The following is a 9131-nucleotide window of genomic DNA, read 5'->3' on the forward strand; positions in this document are numbered from 1 at the left end:
TGGATAGATCATACCTGCATCGAGAAGTTTCAGAATTTCTTTCTTTACCACTTCCATCATATGAGGGTTTAGTCGGCATTGGGCTTCTCTATATGGCTTACTCTCCTCTTCTAAGAGTATTCTATGCATGCACAAAGAGGGGCTCAATCCTTTAATATCAATTATAGTCCACCCAATTGCTTCTTTGTACTCTCTAAGTACTCGAATCAACACCTCTTCTTCCAAAGTAGTGAGTTTATTAGAAATGATAACCAGCAAGGATTCATTTTCTCCTAAAAACACATATTTTAGATGACTAGGTAGAGCTTTCAATTCTAACTTTGGTGCTTGTATAGTAGAAGGAATAAGCTTTTTATGAGAATAAGATAAATCAATATAAGCAACATTATTTCTCACAAGCTTGAGTGCATCCAATGCAAAAATGGTGTCTTGTAGAGATGAATCTATCACATAAAGTACTTCAAGGCGTAGAAGTTCTTTTGGATTGAGGTTGTTAGTGAGTGCAACTTGTAGCTTTTCTTTATGTTCCAACTCAAAAGTTTCCTGCGCTAAAGTGTCAATCACATCTAAAATAAAAACTGAGGATACATCATTAGGATATTTCATGGCATCATAGATATTAGATTTTATAATCTCATTATCAAATTCCATGCTAAATGTGCCATCATATACATCAATTTTTATTTTTGAAGTTTTAAGAAATAGTCTTCCTAACAAAATTGATGTTGAGTTAGGAGAATTATCTTCTTCCATGTCAAGTACATAAAAATTTGCAGGAAATACCAATTCATTCACTTGCACTAAAACATCCTCTAAGACACCCTCAGGATACAAAACCGGCGTATCCGCAAGTTGTATAACAACACCTATTTCTTTTAATTTACCACATTTTAGAGATGCATAAATTGAAAGACGCATGACATTTATTGAGGCTCCTAAATCACACATCGCCCTCTTAATTTCAACATTGCCTATCTTACAAAGGATAGTAAATGTACCTTGATCCTTGCAATTGGGAGGTAGCTTTCTTTGAAGAATAGCCGAAACATTCTCACCCACACTTATCTTTTCCATACCTTCTAACTTTTTCTTATTGGTGCACAACTCTTTGAGAAATTTAGCATAACGAGGTACTTGCTTAATTGCATCGAGTAATGGAATATTTACCTCAATTTTGCGAAATATCTCAAATATCTCTTTTTCCTCTTCTTGTTTGTTAGCTTTAGTATATCTTTCGGGAAAAAGAGGTTTTGTCACCAATACCTTTTGTTTCTCATTGTTTGGTACTTGAGATTGGTCGGTTTCTTACGATGAGGTCGCCACTTCTTTTTCAATCTCCTCTTCTAAGGCTTGCCCATGCCTTTTTACATTATCAGATTCTTTCAATTCTTTTCCGCTTCTCAAGGTTATTGCACTAGCATTGTGCCTTGGATTGACAATTGTTTGTGATGGCAATTTACCTCGAGATTCTAATTTGCTCACTGAAGATGCCAATTGCCCTACTTTAGCCTCTAAAATTTGAATACTTGCTCTCATTTCCTGTTGAAAAACATTTGTATTATTAGCAAGCTCTTGAACAATGTCTTCAAGAGACATACCTTGCTTTACAAGAGATGATTGTTGGAAATTTCCTGATTTTTCTTGGAAATTTTGATGAGAGTTTTGAAAATTTTGATTTCTTGATCCATAGCTAAGGTTAGGATGATCCCTATATCCTGGATTGTACGTGTTTCAATAGAGATCATACTTCTTGTTTGAAAATCCTCCAACCATGTTAACTTGCTCATTAGAGTCCTCTTGAAGTGTTGGACACATGTCGGTTGTATGACTTGGATCAGTACAAATTCCGCAAACTCTGGCTTTTGGTGCATTTCCTAAGGTCAATTATTGAACAAGAGAAGTTAGTTTATACAATTGAGTTTCGATAGAATTGCTACTTACCTCATTCACTCTTCTTGGTGTTGAGTCTTGACCGAAGCCAAATTGTTGAGAGTTGGCAGCCATGATGGTCAATTCCCTAGCGGCTTGAGGAGTTTTGTTCACTATAGCGCCTCCACTAGCAGCATCCATCATTTTTCTCTCCATGGTTAACAATCCCTCATAAGAGTATTGGATGAGAAGTTGTTCAGTAATTCCATGTTGAGGGCAACTCGCGCATAATTTTTTGAATCGTTCCCAATATTCATGGAGAGTCTCCATATCTTTTTGCTTGATTCCACATATTTCCCTCCTCATACTTGCGGCTCTTGAGGCGGGAAAGAACTTGTTAAGGAATGCTCTTGCCATATCCGTCCATGTGGTGATAGAACCAGATGGCAAATAGAATAGCCAATCCTTAGCTCTATCGACTAATGAAAATGAAAATGCATGCATTTTGATTTGTTATTCGGATACCTCTTAGGGTCTCGTGCTCGAACACACCATATGAAAATCTTTCAAGTGTTTATGAGGATCTTTATTCTCAAGACTGCAAAAAGTAGGTAATAAATGTATCAAACCTAATTTTAGCTTAAAGGCTACCTCCAAATCAGGATATTGAATGCAAAGCGGTTGTTGGTCTACATTTGGTGCCGCCAATTCCCTTAGAGTTCTTCCTTGATTTTCCATGGTTTCTTCTAATTTAGAATCACTTGAAGAATCAACCAAGTCAAAATCTATTTTCAATTCTGGAGGTGTAGAAGGCGAAGAAGATTTTGAATTCTTACAACGATCTTTAGTCTCCTTCCTTATTCTTTTTTGTGATTTTTTCAATCTCAGGATCAAATTCAAATTTTCTTGTATGAGAAGAACGAGACATAAAAGAAATAAATCTAATTAAGTGACACCAATCCCCGGCAACGGTGCCAAAATTTGATGGATGTCGAATCCAATAAAAATAAATTCCTACTCTTTGAATAAAAATAACTTGTAAATAGTGACAAGTAGGGTCGAATCCACAGAGATTGGTAAGATTTATTTCTTTAACAAAAATTCAAATAAAATTAGGGGGCATTTTAAATTTGGAATCAAAACAAATTAAACTAAAAATCAATTAGAAGTAATAATAAAATTTGAGAAGATAAATCAATATGAGAAAACTCCAATCCAAGGTATAATCTTAGTTTAATTCATTGAATTGATCATTGATGCAAATATAATTTCCAAATCCATTAATAAATTGGTTATAATTATTGAGAAGCTCTAACAACCTAATTTCTCCTTAATTTTTTGTTAATCAATGGAAGCCATTTAATTAATTCTATTATTAAATAAACAACCCTAGAAAAGTTTCTAAGATTTAATTTACCAATAGCAATACAATTTAAAGAAACTCAATTCTAGCCAACAAATACATAAGATGAATTCATTTAGACTAGATTATGTATCCATATAACATGGGTATGTTATTCTACCACTAATCATTAGAATAATTAAATAATTACGGATTTAATATTCTAATTTAGCATAGACTATCTTGATAATTGAGTAATAGGCCTTTTTACACAATCAACAAAAATAGAATTCCTAATAGACATAGAAAATACATGAATATTAATAAATTTAAGAAAATAATGAAGAATAATTAAATCTCACAGTTCATATGAATTTAAACCTTAATTAACCTTGAGTTGGAAAGAAAAGAGTTCAGCCACATATAATTGTTTTAGAGAAAATAAAACAAAGAAGAAAGCTAAAACAATGAATGAAAAATATTGGTCTCAGAGTTCGTCCCTTCTTAACCCTAAAAACTCCTAATATATATCTTCTTATTCCCCAAGTAGGAAAACTCACCCAATAAGAAATAGTAGAAGTTGTGTCTAAATAGGAATCATTCATTCTTAAATAAACCTTGAGTAATAAGGAGTTTTAGTGAGTAAACACTCCCAAAAATGAATTAAAAAGCCACATGGAAAATAATATCACTTTAAGCTTCTTTCCACAAAATTCAGATTTCTGGAAAACGCCGTGGGCACGCTCTAACTGAAGAGATCTTCTGCCATCTTTTCTTCATTTTATCCAAAACTCTCCAAAGCATCAATATTTATGAAAACTCATCAAATATCATCATTTTAGCTTCATGTTGCATCAAAATTTTCGTCTAATATAAAAATCAATAATCACATTTAAGATCCATAATTAAGTACAAATACTTAATAATAACCAAGAAAATAGGATAATTAGTATGCATAAAATGCAAATTATCACTTCTTATTTTCAAGAGCAATACTATCGCGGCTTGAGTGAAACCTCTAATTATAACTCCATAGCTATTTTTTAAAGAGAGTAAAATAAACCTTGAAGGATAGACTTTAGTTACAGGTTCTTGTTATTGACTCCACAATATTGAAATGTTCATTACAATTGAAGGCGAGCAGCAACAGCATAATTTTTCATGATAAAGATCAGAATGAAGAGTAAACATTAAAATAAAACCATAAAAAGGAATAAACAAGAGTTTAATCACAATCTCATATCATAAGTATTTTCATCAATGAAAGCACTAAAATTATAAAAATCTTCTAAGAATTTCTAGAAAAAAGAACTTGGCATTTGCTTGATACCCTTGGAAACTTAATTATCTCCTTTAAAACGTAGGTTTCGTCATGGTAATTACAGATATATTTACGGATCAATAAAACTTTAATTATTTCAAGAACTGCTGCATGCTTCATGAAAAAATTAGCCATTTCCATATCCATTGTAGTTCCTTCAAATGTTGGAAACTCAAGCCTCTTCAGGGATGACAACAAAAAAGGCGGCACATTTTGCTCATCAAATATAGGAATATCCTTGTCTGTGTAACACCCGGAATTTCTTTTTATATATTTAATAGTGAGTTTTTATTTAAGTTAATTTTAGCTTTATTTTTATTCAAGTAAACTATTTGAGAAATGATTATATTCTGGTTATTCAAATTTTTCCAAATGCATATTTATATAAATAAAATTATATATTGGAAAATTATGATAGAAATTGTAAGGGATGTTTTTATAAAAGAATTTTGAGAAAATTGGTATTATAATTGATTAGTAGTATTAAATTTTGAGGTGGAAATTGATTATTTAATTTAATTGGAGGATTATTTTGGAATAAGGATTAAAAGTATAATTTTATTTTTGTGAGGGTTTAATGGAAATTTGTGAGTTTGGTATTTTTGTAAATAAATATGTCGGTCAGGGGTATTTTTGTAATTGTGTATTTTCAATAATTCGGATTTGGCCCAAATTAAATAGTTAGCGGCTTAATTGAAAGGCTAAAAAGAAGTTTGGGGGTCAAATTGGAATTCTGCGAGATGAAATTGTAAGTAATTAAGAAAGTTGAGGGACCAAATTGCAATAAGGAAAAGTTCGGGGGCCTAATGTCGATATTGAAGGGAAAGAAATCGGGGAAGAAGAGAGGAAGAGAGAGAGAAAGCAAGGCCACATGAGAAGAAGGAGGAGCCGGGTCGTCGTCACCCGATCCGGGCGGCGATTGGCGTCAAGGCAGAAGCAAAAAAAGGCGTGCGTAATCGCAAGGAGAGAAAGAGCAACGGCTTCCAGGCGTGTTTCTGGCCGAGTTGGGTGGCGATCGTCTCTCTACGAGGGCTCTCTTCCAGCGGGTAACGCCTGGGGTGGCCGGAGTTGCAAGATCCGGCAAAGTGAAACTTAGAGTGGCAGCCGCGTTTTTGGACTTTACGGCGAGCTCCGGCAGAGGATGGACGATCGGAGGACGTATCCCGACTCTCCTCAGCTCAAGCTTCGCGATGGCACCGGTTTTGTGGCGATCGGGCTTCGTTTGCAAATCGACGGTCGAGATCGTCCGTAAATTTCTCCGGATGATCGGGTGTCAGATCGGAAAATCGAAAGCGGGGATCGTCATCAGCGCGTCGTTGTGAGTCCGATGGTGTGTTTGGATCGTCGATCGGACTCCGGCGATTGGAGGCTTGTCGACCGAGCGACCGAGCGTCTCGATAATTTTCTTTGGCCCGTTAATTTTAGAAATTCTTGGTTTAATTGTGTCTATTGGATTATATTGAGTATTTGATGATTTTTGTGAGTCAAAAATAATTGTCTGTCAGTTTGCCTACCTTGTATTTTGTGCTGTGTGGCGGAGTCGGGAAATAGTGAAGTTTGGGGACCCGACTCCTATTGTTTGAATCGTTAAGCATTTGGAGTGTTTTTCTGGCAGGTCCTGGACCCGTTATTACGGGGGGTAATGTTCGTGTTATAGGGGAGGTTCTGCCGGATTTTCGGTAGAATTCTCCCGAGTCGAGATTCTTAGACAGTCAGTCCTAGGAGTCTAGACCTAGGATTAATGATGGATTGTCTCAGCGTATTGATAAATTATTTTCCGTGATTAGATGATCTGTCTGTTCGGCTCGCTCCTACCAAGGCACCGGAGCAGAGCTAGGAGGTCGCCCAATCCAGTGAGTTAAAGTCATTTAATATGCTATTTAGAATTTGTGCTTAATATGATTATTATTATCGCAAAATAAATGATTTCACTTGATTATTAATATTTGAAATAATATAAATATTATTACTAGTATGTTATAATAAGATAAACGTTATTATTTTTCCCCTCACAAATTGCACGATGTTTTACCTTAAATCTTTAATCTTCATTTTGATATGTGTTGGTTGAGTTCATCAGATAATGATATTTATTATATGTGATGATTGCGAATTGGGAAATGTGGCTTGTAGAACATGCCGCCTGGTGGGTTACATCAGGACCGCGTGCGCACCGGTAATGATTATGGACATAAGGTTATTATGGATTTGTTTGCCCTGATCGAGCATTGCTCTCTGGGCTGAGTTCAGTTGATTGCCGGAGTTAAGGTCCCTGATCGAGCGATGCTCTCTGGGCGCCGGCTTATTTGGAATTCAAGTGTTCAGGCTGGAGGTAAGGACCCTGATCGAGCTTGCTCTCTGGGCGCCAGTCTTATTGGATTAAGAGAGCCAAAATGGCTGTTAGATTTTAGGGTTTAGGGTTCTACCGAGCCACTCGTCCCGTAAAAGTAAAAATATATTTTTATTATTCATTTATTTATTTATTATGGTATGATTATAATATGGATTGTATTTACGTGCATGGTTGATATTTTGATTCGAATGATTGATATTTTTATGTGAAGGAAATAGTAGGGTATAATTATAGTATGGTTTGTTATATTGATTTGAATAATCTATGTTTTCTGAGAAGAAGCAATAGTCCCTAGATTATTTGATTTTAACTCACTCTAGACCCAGTCTCCATTTATATTTTTTCGGATTCGTGATCATAGTTCTCCGTGACTCTTATTCAAGAACCCGACTCCTTCATCATCGGGTGATGTATTTGATTTGGTATGTAAATTGGTAAATCTTAGATTCTCCGCAGTAGTAATAGTAGATGTTTCAGTTGTAAATTTTCTGAGCTTCGGGTCTCGCCTAGTTTTTCTGGTAGACCGAAGTAATTTTGTAAAGTATAAAGATAAATTGTGACTTTAATAATATTAATTTGAGATGAGATTTGTTTAAATCAGTGAGTGTCAGGCTTACTACGAGTTTCGGTGGCCTTAAGCCTACCCATTCCCTAGTGCCAGTCACGGGCCCACGGGTGGGGTCGTGACAGTCTGAGAATTTACTTTCCTGCTTGTAGAAACAAGATTAAGAGAAGATTATAAGAAAATTAAATAAATAAAGGCAACCTGACTCGGTTCAATTCTAAGTTCTGGCCCTAGTTGGATTCAATTTACTGGAAAATAAAATAAAATAAATAAGCCAGTGCGATGATTTATAGTGTTTGTCATCTGAAACTTACTCTATGGAGGAGGAGTACTTCCAAATTTGGTATGCGTCTTAGTATCTTAGGCAACACCAACCATAGTTGTTGATAAATGGTTACCTCCAAACAATTCAAATTTTTAAAATAAGGAAAATGTAGAGAAGATGGCAACAAGAGAGCTTGAGAAGAAATATTTGTTAGCTAATCAACTTAATCACATAAGCCAAACAATAATTAAAAAATAAATAAAATTTTCATGACCTCCATTGTACACTCAGACAAGGTTAAAGCTTTAACATTAAAGATTTGTTTTAAAAGCCCAAATAACTTATTCCCATAATCATTGAACTCGTTGATATGATCCTCGCATTGATCAACCCTAATAATTGCTTTAACTAGTGAGGACATGTTATTAAGTTGATAATACATCAGAGACATAATCCCTGAGATAAAGCTGTTCAAACTTTTCAGTGATGCGGATTGCACAGGCAACGTCTCAAGAATATAACTATGTCGGACTAAGTTCCATAAATGTTTAATTTAGCTTTCTACTTATATAAAAATCTTATATATTATGAGTTTAATGAATGATATCATTATCTTCATATATATATATTAATTTCATCTATTATTATTGGTTGACTATTATATCAATTTAATAGTAATATTTGTTATAAAAAAATTTAGGTTAAAATTATTAAAAATATCATCTTTACTTTAATCTATGTTGATATAAGAAACCTAGGTTACATCATTAACTTGAGTGACTTAGTGAAAGACAAATCACTATATCATTTCTTAGATTTGAACTTAAGGGAATTACCAAGTATAAGCTAGACTGAATGTTATTTTATCATATAGTTCACATTGATCATTCTAGTTGTATATTTATTTTTTAGTTATTTAATTTCTTTTATAAACCTTAAGATCATTCTCAAAACATTGGCTTAGAGTGTTTATATTTATTTTTAGTATTTTGTGTGATAGTTGGTCTTTATAATATATGCTCTATAATTCCTTATGAGATCGACCTCATGGTACACTTGCTCGTACTATCATTCAGTTCGTACACTTGTGAGTACTAATTTAGACACATTAAGTTTTTACAGAATTAGGATCATCAATTTTCTTTAATCCCCGGCTACTACGCCAAAAACTTGATGTGTCTAAATTAGTACTCGCAAGTGTATGAATCAAATGATAGTATGGGCAAGTCCACCACGAGGTCGATCTCACAAAGAATTGTAAAGCAATCATTAGTGACGGGGAAACACATTTTTGCTTATAATCATTTCCCTCAAAACAGATCAAAAACTAAAATAACAATATTTATTATTACTCCCATCTATTTATTTTCCATCATTAATATTTATTTATTGACTATTATAATTAACCCTGCGTAT

At 34.1% G+C, this 9131-nt stretch overlaps 1 non-coding gene across 1 annotated transcript; it reads left to right on the forward strand.

The window, feature by feature from the left end:
• The first annotated feature begins 2131 nt into the window (after positions 1 to 2131).
• LOC125371265 lies at positions 2132 to 2238 on the forward strand. The gene has a single exon (XR_007217565.1). It is a non-coding gene; the product is annotated as a small nucleolar RNA R71 (small nucleolar RNA).
• The last annotated feature ends 6893 nt before the right edge of the window (positions 2239 to 9131 follow it).

The sequence above is a fragment of the Ricinus communis genome, chromosome 9, assembly GCF_019578655.1.
Source record: "Ricinus communis isolate WT05 ecotype wild-type chromosome 9, ASM1957865v1, whole genome shotgun sequence".
NCBI lineage: Eukaryota > Viridiplantae > Streptophyta > Magnoliopsida > Malpighiales > Euphorbiaceae > Ricinus > Ricinus communis.